General features: G+C 36.5%; 1 pseudogene; it reads left to right on the plus strand.

Annotated features, from left to right (window-relative positions):
- Positions 1–85: 85 nt before the first annotated feature.
- LOC144439969 (protein Wnt-2b-A-like) lies at positions 86–18,566 on the plus strand (annotated as a pseudogene).
- The last annotated feature ends 2,806 nt before the right edge of the window (positions 18,567–21,372 follow it).

Below are 21,372 nucleotides of genomic sequence, written 5' to 3' on the forward strand. Positions count from 1 at the left end.
GTGTCACGGAGCTTCTGAACAAATATGTGGCGTGTGTTGGAAATCGCGAAATTCCTGTAGCACAGTACGAATACTGTCATAGACGATGGCCTATTTGAGAATACGGATAGTGTGTTTCCTCTTGTTTTTATTCTTCTATTCTCAGCAAGTTAAATGCACTTTGTGGTAAGTCTCGGCGGCTAGAATTTCCTTTCGATTAGCCGAATAGTTTCCAAATCTTTCTCGACGTTCAAATGCCATTTCATGATACATTGTTGAGATGCATTGGCCGCAATTTCTACTAGTGTTACGCTGCCGCAAAGGGGATATTTTAGGAATATGATTCTGACGCATCACAAGTTTTCCTATTAATTTGTACTGTGGCGATGTGTTATTCGTGGATGAGTTACGGGCAGCAGCGTCTTGGTGTCCAGCACTTCGCCTCTTATCAATTTGTATCAACGCAGTATACAAGTATGACGACAACACATCTGATCTCGGACACCGTCGTATTTAGACACAGTTAAAATATGACGACATTCACTTGGCTTCCGTGAACAATTTCGATTTGCCGGTATATTATTGCTACATGCACCTTCGTTCGTTTTAAATTATTAGCTTGTAAAGTACTACATTTGATGTAATCTTATATGTTTCGTTGATATCAAGTTTATAGTCACTAAAGTTAGTAACAATAATACAACGAAATTACACGAGACTTAAGTTGTAAAACTGGTGCATAAATAGTCGAAAATTCGCGGCTTTCAGAACGTAATTAAATCACTTATACGCGACCTTGTTTAGTTTTTGTGCTTGACTTACCATATCGTTCTCATCCCTAGGTTTATAAGTCAGTTATCCTTGAACGTCGCAGGTACACGTGTAATGTGCGACAACATCCCTGGTTTGGTAGGTAAACAACGTCAACTGTGCCGAAATCATGCGGATGTTATGGTCAGCATTGGTAATGGTGCCGGCCTTGGAATCGACGAGTGTCAACACCAATTCGCAAATAATCGTTGGAACTGCAGTACCGTTGAGAAAGATTCCTCTGTCTTCATGAGAACCATGTCAAAAAGTAAGCAAATGTATATTAAGTGTTGTTGTGAGACTGTCTTGTGGTGTAAACACAGAAAGAAAACTCTACCCCACACGATCCTAACTTGCCTTTCTTTGAACCTTCAGCAGGGTCTTATAGCCTTAATACGTTTTGTTACAAGTATACAGTTTTGTCCTTTGCGATATTAGTATTTAATCCCCCTTGAAACCACATTGAATAAGTGGACGCATAGCACTTCATAGCAGCGAACAATTCTGTTTTTCAGTCTTAGTGTAGCCATGTATTCGGGGTAAAGGTTATCAGCTCTTCTTTGTTTCGATAACAGTAACAAACCAGTAGAAATATGTCCTCTCAAGTCTTCTACTTTTGAATTGCCTTCTGTCAGCGATTTGTAGATAGTGGGCATACGATCAGTAATTATTTTTCTGTGGGTGAATGAAGGAATCTTTCTAATAATAATGAATTGCTCGTTGTTTTTCTAAGGATCAAACGAATCATCGTAAGACAATGGTCAGGGTGTGTTGGTTGAAAGTGGGCAAGTAAAATACACCCTCGTTTCTTTTAAAGTTGACTTTCGTTTAAAAAGATACATCTTGTCAATTAAGCCGTTTTTACAAACGAGTGTTGACAAACAAAGTGAACGAGACAAGCACGTATGGGCCACAGGCAACTGCCGCACGACAGTCCTGTCAACTCTGGCATGACTACATTGACAGTTTTATCAGAGCTACCTAAAGCATGACACACCATTTTTTTCCGTTATATTTTTTTTGTTCCATTTTTACACCATGTTTAATAATTGTTTGGATTCTCCTATATGAATAGATAGTCTACCAAATTAGGTAATACCATATGCAAGTGCGTAGACAGACAGGCTTTAACCGATAAAAAGTTGGTCAACTCAAGTCAATAAATGAGACCCTTTGATCAGTATAAAATGTTTTAAAGTTTGTTGTCCCCGGGGCTGCCTCTCAATGTACGTCAGCAGATCTTGTTTTCAATGCAAATACGACGTTGACTTGTTAGTTGACTTACTTCGATTTTCTAAATTCACCTTTAGTTTGGAAAACAATGGGGACAATATTGCGAAATAGGGGGCCACAAGTGTAAAACGATTTGAAAGCAGGGTTGTTGCGTTTTCTGTTTTCTCTTAGCATACCGAATTTTGTATGACACACCGGCGGAATTCTAATCTCAAGACAATGTATTCAAGTTTATTTTTAGATCGATTGCTTTGAAGCCAGCTTGCTTTTTTTGTGGCTACAACTATACTTTGTATGTGGAAACCTTCGGCTTTTGATGCCTATGCTAGCGAAGCAACAAACAGTAGAATCTTAAGGTGGACATTCGTTTTTACAGTTTGTACGGGTAGACCTGCAGACTTGTATACCATTGTACGTGCTTGGATATTAGAAATATCTTGGTAGGCTCGTATCCAGCGCATTTTGCATCGATTCTGCCGTGTCTGACATCGACCATTTGGTCGTTCTCTTTTGAACCCCCCATCCAACAAATTGAGTTTATGCAAAGCTCTTTAGAAGAAGCCAGTTAACGATTAACGTTGTTTGCAAGAATGTAATTGCTGGTCTGAAACCTTTGTTTAAAGCTAATGAAACCCTGAATGGTTGTTAATGCTGTACAGAAACCGATCAATGCCAAGTTTCCGGGCCCACCACACTGTCTCCGAGTCCACACCTCATCGAAGGGGAATCGAATTAATTCAATCCACACTATCTTAGAAAACTGTAAAATGCACTTAATCCAGGGCTTCTTTCTAATTACAATTATACCAACTGTTCATGTAAGTCGACAACAACACGAAGATGTTCTCATCAGGCATAACTGTTAACAATCTAAGACCACAAATATATTATCTTTTTAGTGTGTGTTAAATTGAGTCTTAATATGTGATTTCTCCGGTCCTGTGTTCACGCGTTAATTTAGGCGAGAGATGAGAAAAGACAACAACTTATATTTATATTAAGAGATAAATCTACTACTTCGTATATTGTACATGTTTCATTGCGTCTGTTATGTTCTTTCTGTGTTACTTGTGTGCTGTAGCTTAGATACTAGTATGGTATCCATGCTAACTCCCAAACCATTCCGGCTGCCAATTCTGAGGTCAAATTAATCAATATGTAATCATTTTTGTTTTGAATCCAACACAGCAACTTATAACTTAGCAATCTGTATATGTTTTATATTGATTGTATGTTTACAACTCCTAAGATGTTTGTTTTAGCCCAAAACCTGAGATAACCCTTTATTTAGCGGTCTGCCCCTGAGTCTGTCTATCTATCTATCTGTCTATCTATCTATCTATCTATCTATCTATCTATCTATCTATCTATCTATCTATCTATCTATCTATCTATCTATCTATCTATCCATCCATCCATCCATCCATCCATCCATCCATCCATCCATCCATCCATCCATCCATCCATCCATCTATCTATCTATTTTTCCTACTACCTACCTACCTACCTACCTACCTATCTCTCTAACTGTCTGTCTGTCTGTCTGTCTGTCTGTCTGTCTGTCTGTCTGTCTGTCTGTCTGTCTGTCTGTCTGTCTGTCTGTCTGTCTGTCTGTCTAGCTGGCTGGTTGTCAGTCGGTCGGTCGGTCGGTCGATCTGTCTGTTTATGTAACTGTCTGTAACTGTCTGTTCGTCTTTCTCTCTAATTAAGTATCTCTCCCCTTTTTTTCTCTCAGTGTAAATATAGGTACAAGTTTAAATATTGCATTTATCAATTTAGCACTGCACGAGAATTTATCTTCAGGTCACTTATGAAGATACACATGGAAATGTTTAAAACAAAAATATGTAGTTAATGAATACATTGTAATGCCTTATAAACATTCTCCTAGCGTTTGTTATCTTTAATAACAATAAGAAACAAGTTTGACCACAGTGCGCCCATGCAGTTCAATGGTGTCAAATCAGGACAAAGATTGCCATGAACTAAAGGAAACATTTTATTTTGATAGGGCGTAGAATTGCAGTTATTATTAGATTCAATTGAATTCCCAGTAGTCAGTCAAGGAAAGATAAGTTGATACACAAGACCAGTCTGCTGTCGTTGATAACAAAATATAGAGGTTGCATTAGAAATACAGAGCCCTGAAGACATCTCAGTAGCCGTACTCCGTATTACCTTGCACCGCAACGTCATGAGAGCCAGGCATATGTGCCCTGTTTCTCATTAACATGTCCGTGTCAATAATTTGGCCCCGGGCATACAGCGAGTCAAAATAAGATATATCGATTTATTTCAAAGTGGATGGGTTTCGAAGGGCATCCAGAATAACATTACACAAGAGGGGATGCTGAAGGACAACTTACAAAACCTTTTAGCAGATTTAAGAAACAATATAAAAATGTCTTGACAGTAAAGCTAAATGAAATTACTGTGAAACAAATGATAGGAGACGAGTCTTCCATTATGTATGTACGAACGTTAGCTTTCCATTAGTGTAATACACTAGGGTAATCTACCCCTTCCAGCTATTCTTACGTGTATAATTGTCACCATAGAAAGATAAGCTACTAGTCGGATATTTCGCCGTTAAGTAATGATGATATTCTTCATTTATTAGTAAAATATTTTATAAATATGATGGTCGAAATTTACCAGTAACCATGTAATTTCACAGTATCTGTGTATATTTTGAAGATTGTTTGTCGGTGAAATATCTAGTTATTATACTAGAATAGTTATAACATGGGATAAAGAAAGAGACAGTGGTTCTAGAAATTACGTCTACAGATGTAACGAAATTTGCCCAATGATATCACTTATGAAACACGTCGCATAAAGTCTGCCATCGGTATCGACTTATTACCATAGAAGACACCAAAGTACTCCGACCTTTAGAACGTGTAGAAAACATCAGTGGAATAACGATGAGCTTGAAATATCATTCAAGAACGAAAATTGTGCATGGTAAAGACGAACGCAAGCTCAAATTGATATCACATTTTGCAAATAGCAACACACCCACTAGCCCTCGGCACTTGCTTGAATAACAGTGTTGTGAAAGCCAAAACATTCTTACCAAAGCGTATGTATGATTACAAGGCTGAAGGTGGTCGTCTTTTTTTCTTTATATATATATATATATGATCGCGCCATGCGTGAAACTCCGAGTTACAACCAAGAAAACGTTCCAGTACTACCAAAACTATTACGCTCTGCCACTGTGGTATAGAGCACTGTCTTAGCAGATTGATACTCACCGAGTTATATATATATATATATATATATATATATATATATATATATATATATATATATATATATATATATATATATATATATATATATATATATATATATATATATATATATATATATATATATGCACATATGAATATGAGTGTCTCGCTGGGGAGAACAGTGCTCAGAGTCTGAGTAACGACTCATTACATCCTAATTCTTTTGATTTTTTAAGTTTATAAATATATATATATATATGTTACACCCAATCCGTGAAACTGCCCAATTCATGAAATGTGCATGTAACTTTGCCCAATTAAAGGAATGGTCAACCTTATGCAAATGAGAATATAGATTACGATCTAAAAGAGGCGAAATTACATTTTGGTGGCAAGAGTTTTGAAATGGGGTGTTGATAATCGAACTCTATTAAAAACACAAGCTACACTGAATTATTATAAAATAAGAATTGTGAAATGATGAGTTTGTAAATACATGATAATAAAATTGTTTGATTGATATTTATTTTGTGTGTGTCCTATAAAAGATGCTCATTTCATGTACTGGGCATATCTTACCATACCCACTTCATAACCTGGGCAACACGATTGACTATTTCATGAACTGGGTAATTTAATCTACCCATTTCATGAATTGGGCAACTTCACAGATTGGGTGTAACATATAAGCTTATATTTCAACTGTTTTAGTTCCCTCCAGGTGACGCTTCGATAGACCTGAAAACGTAGTATCGTGTCTTCAAGTCTTATCAATCTACTCAAATAAACATTTAGTACATGTTGTGGTCAACGGTTTTAACTTTGACAATACTAACGAAAATCCTTTTTTTTTTTAAATTTCCAGCTGCAAGTCGTGAAGCTGCTTTTGTTTATGCCATATCGTCAGCTGGCGTAGTTCACTCTATTACAACCTCATGTAGTAAAGGTGATTTGTTGGACTGTGCATGCGATCCAGCCAAGAAAGGCTCACATAGAGACAAATATGGAGATTATGATTGGGGTGGATGTAGTGACAACATTAAATATGGAAGTGAATTCTCGCGAATGTTTGTAGATGCAAAGGAAAGGAAAACCCGAGATGCTCGTGCTCTTATGAACCTACACAATAATAGAGCTGGAAGAAAGGCAAGTTCTGATGTTCTTTTTAAATTCCAAATCATAAACTTAGAATGTACAAACTTTCTCTGTACATTGTTATAACTATGACCCTTTTCACAGGCTTCGTTCAACGGGATACCATAAACCATACCATCTTAAAGTGTGTCATTCAGGTTAAATTGCAATTGGTTAGTAAGAAAGGCTACCACACTCTACAGCAACAACATCCATGAATGTGTAATTCTAACCGCACACATAGTTGGTAGAAGATAGAGAAAACACAGTTATATGTATGTATACTGTGTACATACATACATACATACATACATACATACATACATACATACATACATACATACATACATACACACACATACATACATACATACATACATACATACAAACATACATACATACATACATACATACATACATACATAAATACATACTTATACATACATACATACATACATACATACATACACACACACACATACATACATACATACATACATACATACATACATACATACATACATACATACACACACACACACACATACATACATACATACATACATACATACATACATACATACATACATACATACATACATACATACATACATACATACATACACACACATACATACATACATACATACATACATACATACATACATACATACATACATACATACATACATACATACACATACAAGTAACTTGTCTATGTTTTATACTAGTATAAGATAGTGTAGGATCGACACCTACAATAATACAAAAAAAACAACATTTGGATTGAATCAGTGAGTTTTAAGTATAAGAAGTGGGTGGCAATGACATGCAGTATGTAGGTTTGGTATGATTTACTTCATTGGTGATAACCTAGTAGAAATACTACACTCCGTATTGATATCTCAGGAAGCAAACACTTCAAGAAAATTATTAATTACTTATTTTAAAACCAGAGCTGCTTATCAAAACTTCACTCCATAGTCTAGGAGAAATCCTGAATCTCAACCCAATAGAGCATTCGTGTAATACAATGTCAGTTAGTTGAGTAGCCTCAGAAACAAACCATCGTGTGGTTAGACAAAATATAACTAAGATTGCAACATTTTATTATCTGACTTCACAAATACCAAATGCCATTGCTTAATCTTATCAACTTGCTCGACAAAAAACATTGAAGTGTAATTGTTACATTGTCACATTTTTATTCCACTGGCCTGCCTGAAAAAAAAGTTGTTATAATGTTTTTTGATTTGGTGAAGATCTACCAGTGGTAGCTCATGCAGAAAAAAATGTAGTAAGACTTTTGTTACAACAAATGATAAATAAAGAAAAAGTGTTAGTTAATTTAGTGAATCAAAAGATGAAACGTAACATTCTTGTGGAGCCAGGCAACGATGTGGTTCTACTCAGTCGATTTCCATTGTAATATTAATTTGAAATTGATGGCAACATGTGTACAGAGATAAAATACACATCCCATATACGAAATCGCTATATACGGTGACTTAGTTAAAATGATTGAACTACATTTGAAGAAAAAACAACAAGATGTTTTACCGTTGAATTAGGATTTTCGCTGAATATGTGTAACTCAGTAGAGATTTATGTGTTCGACTTGAAATAATGATGATAAGAATAAATTAAAGAAACACTGACCAGACGAATTACCGTTCCAAGGCATTGGGGAGTGTTCAGAGTTGAATTGTGAAAACTATCCATTATTTATCGACAAACCCAAATATCCACTTACAATTGTAATGTTATAACTCAGTGGATATCCAAAACAGCCTTACGTTCTTACTTCCAACTTGCTACTTTGTCAACGACAAGGACTATTAATAGCAAAACATTTTGATAACGGTGTTCAAAACATACATACATACATACATACATACATACATACATACATACATACATACATATTACATACATACATACATACATACATACATACATACATACATACATACATACATACATACATACATACATACATACATACATACATACATACAGACAGACAGACATACATGCATATATACATACATACATACACAGCGCAGCACAGCACAGCAAAGTACAGTGCAGTGTAGTGTAGTTTATAGTATAGTATAGTATAGTATAGTATAGTATAGTATAGTATAGTATAGTATAGTATAGTATAGTGTAGTGTAGTGTAGTGTAGTATAGTATAGTATAGTATAGTGTAGCATAGCATAGCATAGCATAGCATAGCATAGCATAGCATAGCATAGCATAGCATAGCATAGTATAGTATAGTATAGTATAGTATAGTATAGTATAGTAATTACTTTATAATATAGGATAGCATAGATTGTGTCGATTTATAACAAACACGATAACATTAAAACTCAACTCTGTTTTACATGTAAAGAAGGAAAAGACACAGTGGAAGTATTAACTAAAACCGTAACGGTAAACATCAAAACATTCTGTTTATAGAACTGAACGATAGACAGGTGATTGCAATTTGTTTTACAGCTAACTTTTCTTTTAGAAAGTGTGTTTAACTTTTTCGCAATTTTGGGACGAAATTTACGCAGATCACAAAGTCGTGGCTTGGGATTTACGTATGTATGACGTCAGCTACATGACCACAATCAAATTTCAATTTATCGTTTCCATCTGTTATTTCAATAGTATCGTTATAAATCAGTTGCGAGTAACTATCATAAAGTTCAATCGTAGACCTAGGGGCAAAGGTTGAATCGATGTCATCAGTCGAAACCAGTGTACTGTCATCGAGGTACTTGTTTGTTGACGTATTGGAAGTATCAAGTAATCTAACGGATATCTGAAAATTGTCATTTTTTTCACTGAATACAATACGATGGGTAGAACAGGGTTTTGATTCATAACACATTAAGCTTTGTTGTCGTTCTTTTTCGTTGGTTTATTTTGAAAAGAAGGATTTCTGACGCTGTTTTTGACTGTCTAAATACATCGTCGTAAACCATAGTCTAAACCACAGCCTCTTTTACGGCACTGTTCAAGACACATCACTGATATGTCATTAAAAAAAACATAACCTTCCTTTTAATATGGAAGGTAAAAATAAAGTCTGTTTTGCGAGAATGGCTTAAAATGACGAGTTCGGCATAACTGTTAAAGTAGCTTGCAAAACTAACGCATCGAAGACATTTTGTTGTGACTTGCTTGAAAGTGGGACATTTTAACAACAAATTAATGAGGTTAGCCTATGGTCCAGTAAAAACCACAAGTCCGGTCATTAATGATACAACTACAACTACTTGAGTAAACCCTTCGTTTCAAGTCAACAAAGACATACATATCAAGGGCTGCAAAGGACGCTACAGGAACACCGCACTAACTGTGTACAGTGTGTGTAGTTCAATGAATCTAACGTCGGTTTAGGCCAATTTAGCTTAATACTTACTTTAATTATCATGTATTTTCGTTTAAAAAATTAAATATCGGCGTCTCACATACCACATCGTCGACATCAACTTTGGACCTGTATAGCCTTCGCCACCGTTTACAAAGGTATCTCGTGTCTCCCGTGTTAGTGCAAATACTGATTGTTGTGTAGGCACTGATTTCTTTGTACGATAGCCACAGTAGATCCGTCGTGGATGTGTCGTCTATGTGCAAGACACACGTACGCGCCAGATCGGTCATAGTCTGTGTATGACACATGTAAGCGATGGGTCGGTCACCCGGGGTCAGTCATAGATGTGAAGTCTATGCATGGCACACGTATAAAGCGATAATTTCGTTATTTCACAAACAAATTGTTAAATCAAGAAAGTAGTTTACGTGAAAAGCATTGAAATCATTCTAAGACTGGAGAAACTCAATTTGAACTTTGTATCGTTGCTCTAAACGTTAATATGAAATTTATAAACCTAATTTCAATGTACACGATAAGAAAACTTTACTTAAAGCAGATATTCCCAAAGGTGAATGTATCGGTAAATGTATCCATGGCATATACTAAAGGTGAATGTATCCATGGCATATACTAAAGGTGAATGTCTCCATGGCGTATACTAGGCAGTTGAAAGGTATATGGCATTTTAAATATTACAAAATTTACTGCTTTGTTTGACGTTAAATTTACTAAAACACATATCCCCACCACATTACCCAAACGTTGTAATCTCGCTAAGCTCTAAACTCCCCCTTTTTACGACGAAGGGAGGGCGAGGACGACATGATGTGGATGGTATACAATTCCCTGTGGCATAAACGAATCACGTGTTAAATATTCCAAAACATCACAATTTCACGGATGGATACCATTTTCACAGCAGTTGTCATCGCAATTTTTTACGGTTATCGACGAAATCGTTTGCTCTATTATTTTGTCAGTATTTTGCCCTGCAGGTTAGCATTTTCACCAGAAATCTTGGAGTGTTGTGCTTTGATGTTACCGCCTTGTGTAAAGCCCAACAAAGAGACCAGGTTGTCATGATCCAATCAGCTGGCGTCTAGACTAGAAAGTATACTAGTTCCTCTAAAGCCCGGGGCAACGCTTCTCCGGAAATTCATAAATGTCACTAACATATTCAGCCTTTGGATAGAAATAACAAAATCGGCAGACTCTGATTCCTAAGCGATTAATGAAAGAAATTCCTATGACAGAGATTCGAATGAGTAGAATTCCAGATCATAGCCAAGGGAAAATAAAAGTTATTAGTGTTTTCCATTACTGGAACGACAGGCATCTAGGATTGATGGATGTCCTCGTGGTTTCCAATAGGACTAACAAATCGACATGTTTCTCATTCTCTGCTTTCCATAAATAAATAAAGCAAACCTCGGGTTAATAAGCACTGGTTTACCCCCGAATCAGGTCATCGTTTTCATGATTTTTTAGTTGTTTCGCTTTCTTGACAGGTGAAATGTCAGCACTAGAATTAGTTAACCTGTGTGTGCCGATAATTTGTATTGAGACTAGAGAAGAAAATCATACTGTACGTGCTACCTTTACTTCGAAGGTCAAATACAAACTCGAAAGAAGATGAATCACACAAATAAATGGTGTGCCCAGTGTATGTGTGTGTGGGGGGGGGGGGAAGAAAAGGAAAGAGCCAATATAATTGGGCAAACAGTCCCCTAGTACTTGCAGTTACATTTAACATAGTCTAAAAATATACTATTTAACTTTCCCTAAAAAACGTTAGGTTCTTTCTACCCTTTACAGCCTTGGCGCTAGGACCAAGGCTGGGTTCTTCCCTAATAATTATATCAGGGTCGGGTCATCATTCGAACACATGCAATTTGTACAAATGAATATAATTTTTCACGTATGCTACTCAGTTGAAATCCTTGAAAAGTAAATACAAATTTTGTTCTTCTTCAAAATTTGATATTAGTAGTAAGTATAAATATAGTTATATATACACGTGTGCGAGTTGTGAGCTACCGAAATTGGTCGACATTGACCTATCTGGGTGTAATCAGTATGCCCGTCACAATAACACAGTACTGTGAAAGCTACCTTCGATGAAACATTCTACAAGTTTTTACTTTTGTTCCTGAGTATATCATTTAAACTTAGTTCTCAGATTCATCGTCTAATGTGTAGTATGAAGTATATACATTAATTGCTCCACCCCTGAAGGGTATCCCACATGGGAGTCGGGTAGAACTCACGTCTAAATATGCGAAGACCTCTCTGAAAATATTGCGTCTTACGACACCATGACGTACATTCTGTGATTCATCATATTAAAGTCTCCAACTTTGACCACACATTACATTTAAAAGTGTCACCCTATTGGAGGTAAATGTAAGGGTGGTTGCCTAAGGTATAACGCATTACTTATCGACGGTGCTACTGCATTAAATTCTTGCAATTATCAGGAGGTCTACCATGGAATGACTTTCCAGTAACTTACACACGCCATCCGGCTAATCACGGTTCCCTGCATCTTTCATAATAATTCATTATCTGTATTTGTTTCCCTGTCACATATCTCCCGTCATCAACGTTAGCTCATAGCTGGTACATGTATTACTGCATCGACAGGCATTTATACTTGACTTTATTCTGTTATATGATCAGAGAAAGAACGTCACTGTCTGTCTGTCTGTCTGTCTGTCTGTCTGTCTGTCTGTCTGTCTGTCTGTCTGTCTGTCTGTCTGTCTGTCTGTCTGTCTGTCTGTCTGTCTCTTTGTTGCTTTTTAAAAGTAAATATAGAATTATTGATAAGTTCTGATCATCACAACTTACTTTTTAATTTTGTTATTCGAAAAGTGAACTACCAAAATGTTGTAACGAGGTTACCTGTGTCATTACGTAGTCCAAATACAAAACAGAAAGGACCCTGGTAGAAAATAAGAATATAACAGGGTCAAAGTTTGCATACACAACTAAACTACAGGTTTAGGTATATTCTTTATAAAATGACAAGCATATATTTTCTCAGTGGCATGATTTGCGTAAATCTATAATGTTAAAACCTTTCTCCAAAGCGAGAGAAAAATTACCGTGAAAGTGAGAGAATAGAACAGACAAGTATATTTTGTTTCGGTCCTTTCAACTCACTATTATGATGCTACCAGTCGTTGCCATCATGCTAATCGTGACAAGTTGTAGGGACGAAAGATTGTATGCTCTCGGAGTTGAGTAAGCTATACAGGGCCGTTGTACTGATAACGGGTTGTGCCAGGGCTGACGAATGTACAGCGCTATGATGGTGACATCCATGGTTGTGGAAGTCGCTTATCATAAAATAATAATGTTCTATTATTGATATTACTAAGACAGTACACATCTATTCCATTACAATGATGACAGTAGCAATCTTTATTGGCCTGTAGATGAAACCGTGTACCTGAACTGGGAATACATTGAATGTTGATAGTACAACATGAGCTAAAATGATATGACCGTTATTAAGAACCTATATGAATACCAAGTAAACATTTTGTCGTACACCCAAATACAAGTTGTGTGGATATTGGACATCGAGTAAAATTTTGTTGTACACCTAAGTACAGTATAAGTGGATATTGATTTCATGTTATAAATTTTTTTATAGATATTGACTAATTTTAAAATTTAATGATATGACATATATTATTACTGTAGAAAAGTCATAAGTTTCGCTTTTTACACTGTACAGTTATCTATAATGTTACTATTTACACACACAAAAAACCCCCGGTGTGGATTGGTCCATTGGTCCTTTAACATCTGTCCTCATAGTTTCTAAATAATTAGACAGTTTTGCTGACACCCATTCCGTACAGGTCTAACGATTTGAAGTCCATATAACATGCGATATATTATACGAATTAAAAACTACCAAATCTTATTAGTCACCCATAGTCGTTACGAGTCACCCGTTATGAGACACCCATAGTCGGTACGAGTCACCCATAGTCGTGACGAGTCACCCGTTATGAGACACCCATAGTCGTGACGAGTCACCCATAGTCGTTACGAGTCACCCGTTATGAGACACCCATAGTCGTGACGAGTCACCCATAGTCGCTACCAGTCACCCGTTATGAGACACCCATAGTCGTTACTAGTCACTCATAGTCGTTACGAGTCGCCCGTTATGAGACACCCATAGTCGTTACGAGTCACCCATAGTCCTTACTTTGTCCTACCTGTTCATGACTCAGCGGGTTTTCAACATGCCTGCAAACTCTTTCTGTGCGAAGTGGGTAGCAGCCAGTGTAGCAGGCGAGCTGTATGACGAGGACAAAGTTGAAAGGGACGTTTTTGGGTTTCTGTAGGGATTCGAGGTGTTATTTTGGTTAATAATCAAAATACAAAATGCAACACAAAACTGAGAAGTATACAAGATCTTGACACGCCAAATTCCTCTCACCACTTCCACCACACACCCTCCCCAGGTTTTGCTAACAAATAGTTGTACTTGTTTGCTAGTGTTCTGTAAATCTCAGGCCTACCATTGCCATCGATAAACCATTCAAATAGGCTTACGTAACAATGGGCTACAACTGTATGTCGGCGGCAGAAGGAACCGACCCTCAGTCGGTGACATTTCGAAATTTCAAAATGATTTACAATTAGTATTTGATGTTAGACCTACTAGTAAATGTTTCTACGCCCTCTACCTCTGATAGATACGATGGTCTTAGCCCCTGTCTTGCACCCTCATCACTGTGATCCTTGAGAGATACGATTTGCGAAACGGATTTCTGGAAAACAATTTTTGATATTCACTTATATCTTATAAATCTATTTTTGATTCGCTTAGCATAAGACAGCAACGCCGAGGAAGACACAGTCTTCTTTATGAATGCAGCGGATCATGTGTGTTTGAATTTTGTTTTACGCCGTATACACGTTAATTGTCTTGTGTGTTACACCTAGTACAATTTACTATAAATGTCTGGAGAGTCAACATTGGTACAATGGCCACCACGACTAAAAGTACGAGAAGGGATGATTTCACTATTTCCTGGCTTTCTTTAGACTTGGATTAGTTTCAACGATATTTCAATTTCAACAAGATTTTAAAATTGCATTGCGGCCATCTTCGTCATTGCAAAGAAGATAATTAGTGGTAAATCGTTACTGTAACAGTAATGCCTTATATAATATTTGTGATAATTTGTGAGCAAAACAACTCCCTGTGCATATTTTCCTCCTGACAGCAACCTGTCTTTAGGATAACACATCATTCAATTTTACGTCAATTTGATAAAACCCTATCTTTAATTTTAAGAAAATATATCAGTTTGAGATTTGTCTGATCCATATGAATGTTAGTTATGGTGCTTTCATTCAGGGGTTTTGTATTTCTCTCTCTCTCTCTCTCTCTCTCTCTCTCTCTCTCTCTCTCTCTCTCTCTCTCTCTCTCTCTCTCTCTCTCTCTCTCTCTCTCTCTCTGTGTTCGTTCGTTCGTTCGTTAGTTTGTTGGTTGGTTGGTTGGTTGCTTTTAGGAATGTTTAAGGGTATATGTACTCAGTCGATCTTACCGAAATATGCGGAAGGACAACTCCACAGTAATTGGCGATTGATATAAATGTTCACGTTCATACCAGACGATCACTGGTATTTTTTATTAATCGAGTGAATATTATTTCATTATGGATAATAGAATATAACTGACCATTTCTAAACGAGAGTAACCGTATAGTAACCATGGTAACCTGTACCTTAGAAGTATGTGAAGTTAATGAATTTGATTTTCTGTGATGTACTCGACTTGGCCAAAACAGGATAGCGTACATTGCTTTTAATAACTGAATGAAAAGTAAGGATGAACGCACTGCGGAAGATTGTAAAAGTGCTTCAAATATCTTAAAATCATTACCACATATATGAATGTAAAGTTGCATTTTGATCCGGTTATTTTGGAAGCAATGTTTTGAATGAAATTAATGGACTTACAGCTGGTATTTCGCTAGATAACATTGTTTATAGTATAGTTTATTTCAGTAAAACAACAAGATCGACATACAAATAAAAACTAGTAGAAATTGTTGAATTACTTGGATAACCCATAAAGTCAAAGACTTGTTTCCAGTGGGGTCTATACAGTGATTCAAGGTAGTGGCGGGATTAGCAAAGGTGTTTAACTACATGGAATGGGAAAGAATAACAGAAATAATGAAAACGTGGAGGCAAAGTAACTAATATTCCAGTCCTTAATGGCGTTAACATAAAATGTATCAGCAGCCTCACCTTTAACCGTTTGGCTGATGAAAATTGTAACTACTTCCCCTAGTACCATAATTATGAACAGAAGATACTTTGGTAAACTGATGAGATAAATACTCAGTGCTGGAGTTATTGTATATTCTGAAAGCGTACCCAGGGCATCAAACTAATCAGCACCTATGTGTGATCTGGGCTCCATAGACAGGATGAACCGTACAATTTTGTTTTGTGCAATTTGGAGTTTCTTTTTGAAAGTTTTGGTTAGAGCAGGGTACCAGGAGGGAGTTTTGGTTGAGAAAATGTGTTTGTCGATAGAGAAATTTAAGCTTTGAATTTGTTTTCTTAATAATATTTTGAACAATTTGGAGCCCTGATAGACTTTGATCAAGATCGAGTCCAAGGTATTTGACAGATTTGCTGGCATAAATATCATGTTGATTACAAGTTATTCTAAATTCAGAAACTTTATGCAATTTGCGTTTCGAGCCGAAAAGAATGAGTTCTGTTTTCCCTAGATAGAGTGAAAGCTTATTGTCAATCAGCCATTTGTTACATGATTCAAGTTCTTTAATAATAATAATAATAATAATAATAATAATAATAATAATAATAACAACAACAACAACAACAACAATAACAACTATACTAATGACAAAATGTGCTAATTGAGATAATCAAAAACTCTTTCCTAAATGATTAGCCGTAGGTAATTGATTGATATTCATAATTTATTTATATGAACTGTTACAACTTCGTACACGAACGCACCGTTTCACCGTGGGTCGGTGGAGAACACGCCAAGCAATGGGATGACTGATGTCGAAGTCTGCAGTCAAACGGTGGACAACCTCAGTGACAGTGAAGTATTACCGATAAAGTCTGATATTTACGTAACTTCAGGCGTGTTGACCGGATCATGTAACAGCTTGTAATATTTTCTGAGAAATGTAGATGTTTGTTTAGCAATGGTATTGAATGCAGACAAACCGTAACTTACCAGACTGAATCTAGAGATAGGGTTGTCACAATTGAGACGTCATGGACAAGTAACAACACTAATAATTGGCGTGGTTCACTTTTCTTGCAGGCCGTACAACGAAATATGAAGTTAGAATGTAAATGCCACGGTGTAAGTGGGTCGTGTACTATTCGAACATGTTGGTCAGCAATGGAGGAATTCCGTAAAGTGGGCGATTACCTACGAGAAAAATACGACGGTGCTACAGAAGTGATGATGAACCAAGAAGGCACCAGTTTGATCCAGGCAAATAGAAACCACAAGAGGCCAACTAAGACCGACCTTGTGTATTTTGAATCATCTCCAGATTATTGTGTTGCCGATGAAGAAACTGGTAAGTAATCCTAGCAAATTGTTATAGTGACTATCTATACAAATATAGTGGTCGAGAAGTTTTGAATTTTTGTTTATTCAATTTCTTGTTCATGTTTTCATGCAAAGTGTCAAGACTGATACGCTATTGCAGTCATTCTAATGTTAAAGCTGTTCATCTTTTGTTTAGATTCACAGAAGAATATATCTTCAGCAATCATTAAAAAAAGACTTTCTGAAACTATGAACACTGGAAGCGCACAATGTATCAATTTCTTTAAACAAACAAACAAACAAACAAACAAACAAACAAACAAACAAACGAACGAACACACAAACAAAAACAAACAAACAAACAAACACACAAATAAATAAACAACTAAACTAAACTATCAAATAGTAAATAAATAAATAAATATATAAATAAAATAAATAAATAAAATAAATAAATAAATAAATAAATAAATAAATAAATAAATAAATAAATAAATAAATAAATAAATTAAGCGTTACTATTTTGTTCAGGAATAAGATACAATGACATACGTTTGTTTCATCCAACAGGGTCATTGGGAACAGCCGGACGTGTTTGCAACAAAACGTCGATGGGAACCGAAGGTTGCGATATTATGTGCTGTGGACGAGGTTACGATACTTCACGCGAAAGTAGGACTTTAAAATGTGAATGTAAATTCCATTGGTGCTGTTTTGTCAAGTGTCGTGACTGCACCGATATGGTAGATGTACATACATGTAAAGCTCCAAGATCAGAAAAGTCACATATTCCTTCATCGTCAGAAAGTGACGAAGTCGACCACCAAACTGATGGCGCCGATCGAGACGGGGAACGACATAAAACGTGAAGTGTATATGGAATCAGACTTCTATGGTTGAGTTCGTTGTACTCTCTATTTGCATTCCATCGATAATTGTTCATGTCAAAGGAGAAATTGTGAATTTCTTGCACTTGTAATAATTATTCTTAAAAGTCTCAAAGACCAATTTGTGTCGTTGTATTGAACGTTTCCTCCAAAAATGTCCGCATCATATTTGTTTTGTGTATATATACCACTCGAGTGCCAGTTAGGGATAGGGGGTGTGGTTCTCTTATGGAACAGCGTACAATCGCCGTTTAATATCAGCCTTGACGGAGAATTCTTTTTATATATTTTCTTATTATAGTGGAAACATTTATGAAATATAGCTGATATATTTTTGTATGTATATGAAATGTACGTTGCATTCTCCGTATATACAACTGTTTTAAATAACAAGTCATGATGGATGGTGGCTGCTATGGTTTCCAACAAAATCCGGATTTTCAAAATTTTAAATACCCCGACCAACATATTTTTATAAAACGATATGGATTTATCTATAATAACAAATTTACTGACGTTATTTATGGTTAGAAAATACCGAAACGATTTTCCCGACCGTACTACAGACAGTATTAATTCCCATGGAATTAAATACAGTATTAAGACTCTTGGAGGCGCTATACAATTATTTTTCAGACATGGACAGTGTGAGGACATCGGCAGTTCGTTCTTTTTAATGAGACGAGGGAAATAAAAGTTTTTTTTTTCACGTGCCTTGATTACTCGAACTAAATTTAATTGTCGAAACATATCACACGGGCAATAAAACGAACAGACCAATAACACGAACAGACCAATAACACGAACAGACCAATAAAACGAACAGACAAATAAACACTCAAATTGTACCCAACGTTTTCTAATTTTCCCATCACGGTAAGAATAAGCTTTTATCACATTTTTAGCCATTTTTAAAGCAGATCTTTGAAAGGACTATTTCTACTTAGTATTGTACATAGCTTTCTTTAGAACGCAATTTTAAATCTGGCATATTTCGATTCTGGAGGTAGGAAACATTTTTGAATTTACAAGAGCGATTTTACTTAATATAATATTCAATAAACGTTCACATTTATTATTTATTCTATTGTCACTGGTTGTCATCTGGCTGATTTTATTTTTATACAACAATTATAGAAATAATGAAAACGTTTTACCTGGCAGACAGTTTTAAATCACTTGAGTCACGATTATTAGGACCGAGGGCGTAATGTTCACGTGACAAGAAGTTGACGCTGACGATATGAACTCTGATATGAATGAAAGAGCTTACACCATATCATTAAGGTTAACAGTTTGTGTTGACGTCACACTATAGTAGGAGCATTGGTGTGCCACAGAGGAGGCTGGAAGGGGTGCAGAGCATGATGGGTAAAAACAACTGTGAAAACTCATTACTCTGATGTGCCACGTCAGTTCAGCCCAGAAGGCGACACCGACGTCGAACTGTAAAATTACTGATACCATTAATTAAACGTTACACTGCCAAAACTTGTAGACAAAGCAACATTTCAATAGGTAGAAATAACACAAATCTCTGTTTAAAGTCTCGACTATTTGTATATAATATAACTGCGAGTTATCATTTGCTTTTGAAATATCTAACAATTTCTACAGCAACTGTAGAAACATGTTTTATTTATCGTAGCGCATGTAATTATACCGATCCCATTGAAGATAGAACTGTCGTCAGGCTTATAAGAGTCAAAAGTGTGTGCTGACGTCATAGAACGAGGATTAATTTGCGGACAAAGATAAATCAATAACACAACGTAGAAATGGCACAATAAACGGTTTATAAGTCATGTCTGGTATAGCTGAACGTTTTAATAGTACAACTCTTGAAAAATCGGACAATTTGAAAGAGAAAAACAACATCTGCTATTAATAAAAGTAACATGCGCGTGCTGATGGTCTATCAAATAAAGCGCTAGCTAAGCGTAACAACTCCACTTCTTAGCCCAGCGTTTTTGTGTTTTCGTTTACGGATTTCAGATAGGCTTACATACCTAAAATGTAGTGATAGAAATATCGATGATTGCATGCATGATTCAATGAATGGGTGATGACAAAATCCTTTATTTAACTTAGCAGCAAATAAACCGACAAATTGATGTCGAGGTGTAAGTGGATCATCATGACAATTTAACGATGTTGAAGTACCTTGGAAATCTAGCCGTATTCCTAAATCGGATTTTGTTTATACCATGGCCCCGTGTGTGTTCAAGTCCCCTGGTCTTAGGGTCGACTCTGTGCACGTGGTATTAATATATTGAAATTTTGTATCCATAAAGGGTTTTACGTAGCCTGTGTAGCATCATCATCATCATCATCATCATCATCACCACCACCACCACCACCACCACCACCACCACCACCACCACCACCACCACCACCACCACCACCACCACCACCACCACCACCACCACCATCATCATCATCATCATCATCATCATCACTACCTCCACCACCACCACCACCACCACCACCACCACCACCACCACCGCCACCACCACCACCACCACCACCACCACCACCACCACCACCACCACCACCACCACCACCACCACCACCACCACCACCACCACCACCATCATCATCATCATCATCATCATCATCATCATCATCATCATCATCATCATCATCATCATCATCATCATCATCATCATCATCATCATCACTACCTCCGTGGTAAAATAAAATGTCAATTGTTCAAACACGTACAATCTAAAAGCTGATAAGGATGTTTCAAGAATCTACCTTTTCTTTTACAGTCAAAATCTTCTGTTGATTTCGATGTGGGATAGTATATGTACGTATATCATTTTTAGTGGATAATATATAATTATAAGCTACATAAAACATTTATATGCACTACTGAACCCATACGCTCTGTGACTCCTTGGGGTCGTCGGTCGTTAGCACACACGTGACTATATGGTTTGTACAGCCGAGTATTTTTACTAAAATGTAGAATGGATTCCCCTCAAACCGAAATCGTAATTGGAAACATTATCTTTACTGTCAGACTACAGTACCATGCTCACGGACCCCCCCCCCCCCCCCCCCCCCCATCCACCCCAACCCTCACCCCGGCCGTAAATAACGACGGTTCTTGTTAATACTAGC

Source organism: Glandiceps talaboti, chromosome 1 (genome assembly GCF_964340395.1).
Source record: "Glandiceps talaboti chromosome 1, keGlaTala1.1, whole genome shotgun sequence".
Classification (NCBI taxonomy): domain Eukaryota; kingdom Metazoa; phylum Hemichordata; class Enteropneusta; family Spengelidae; genus Glandiceps; species Glandiceps talaboti.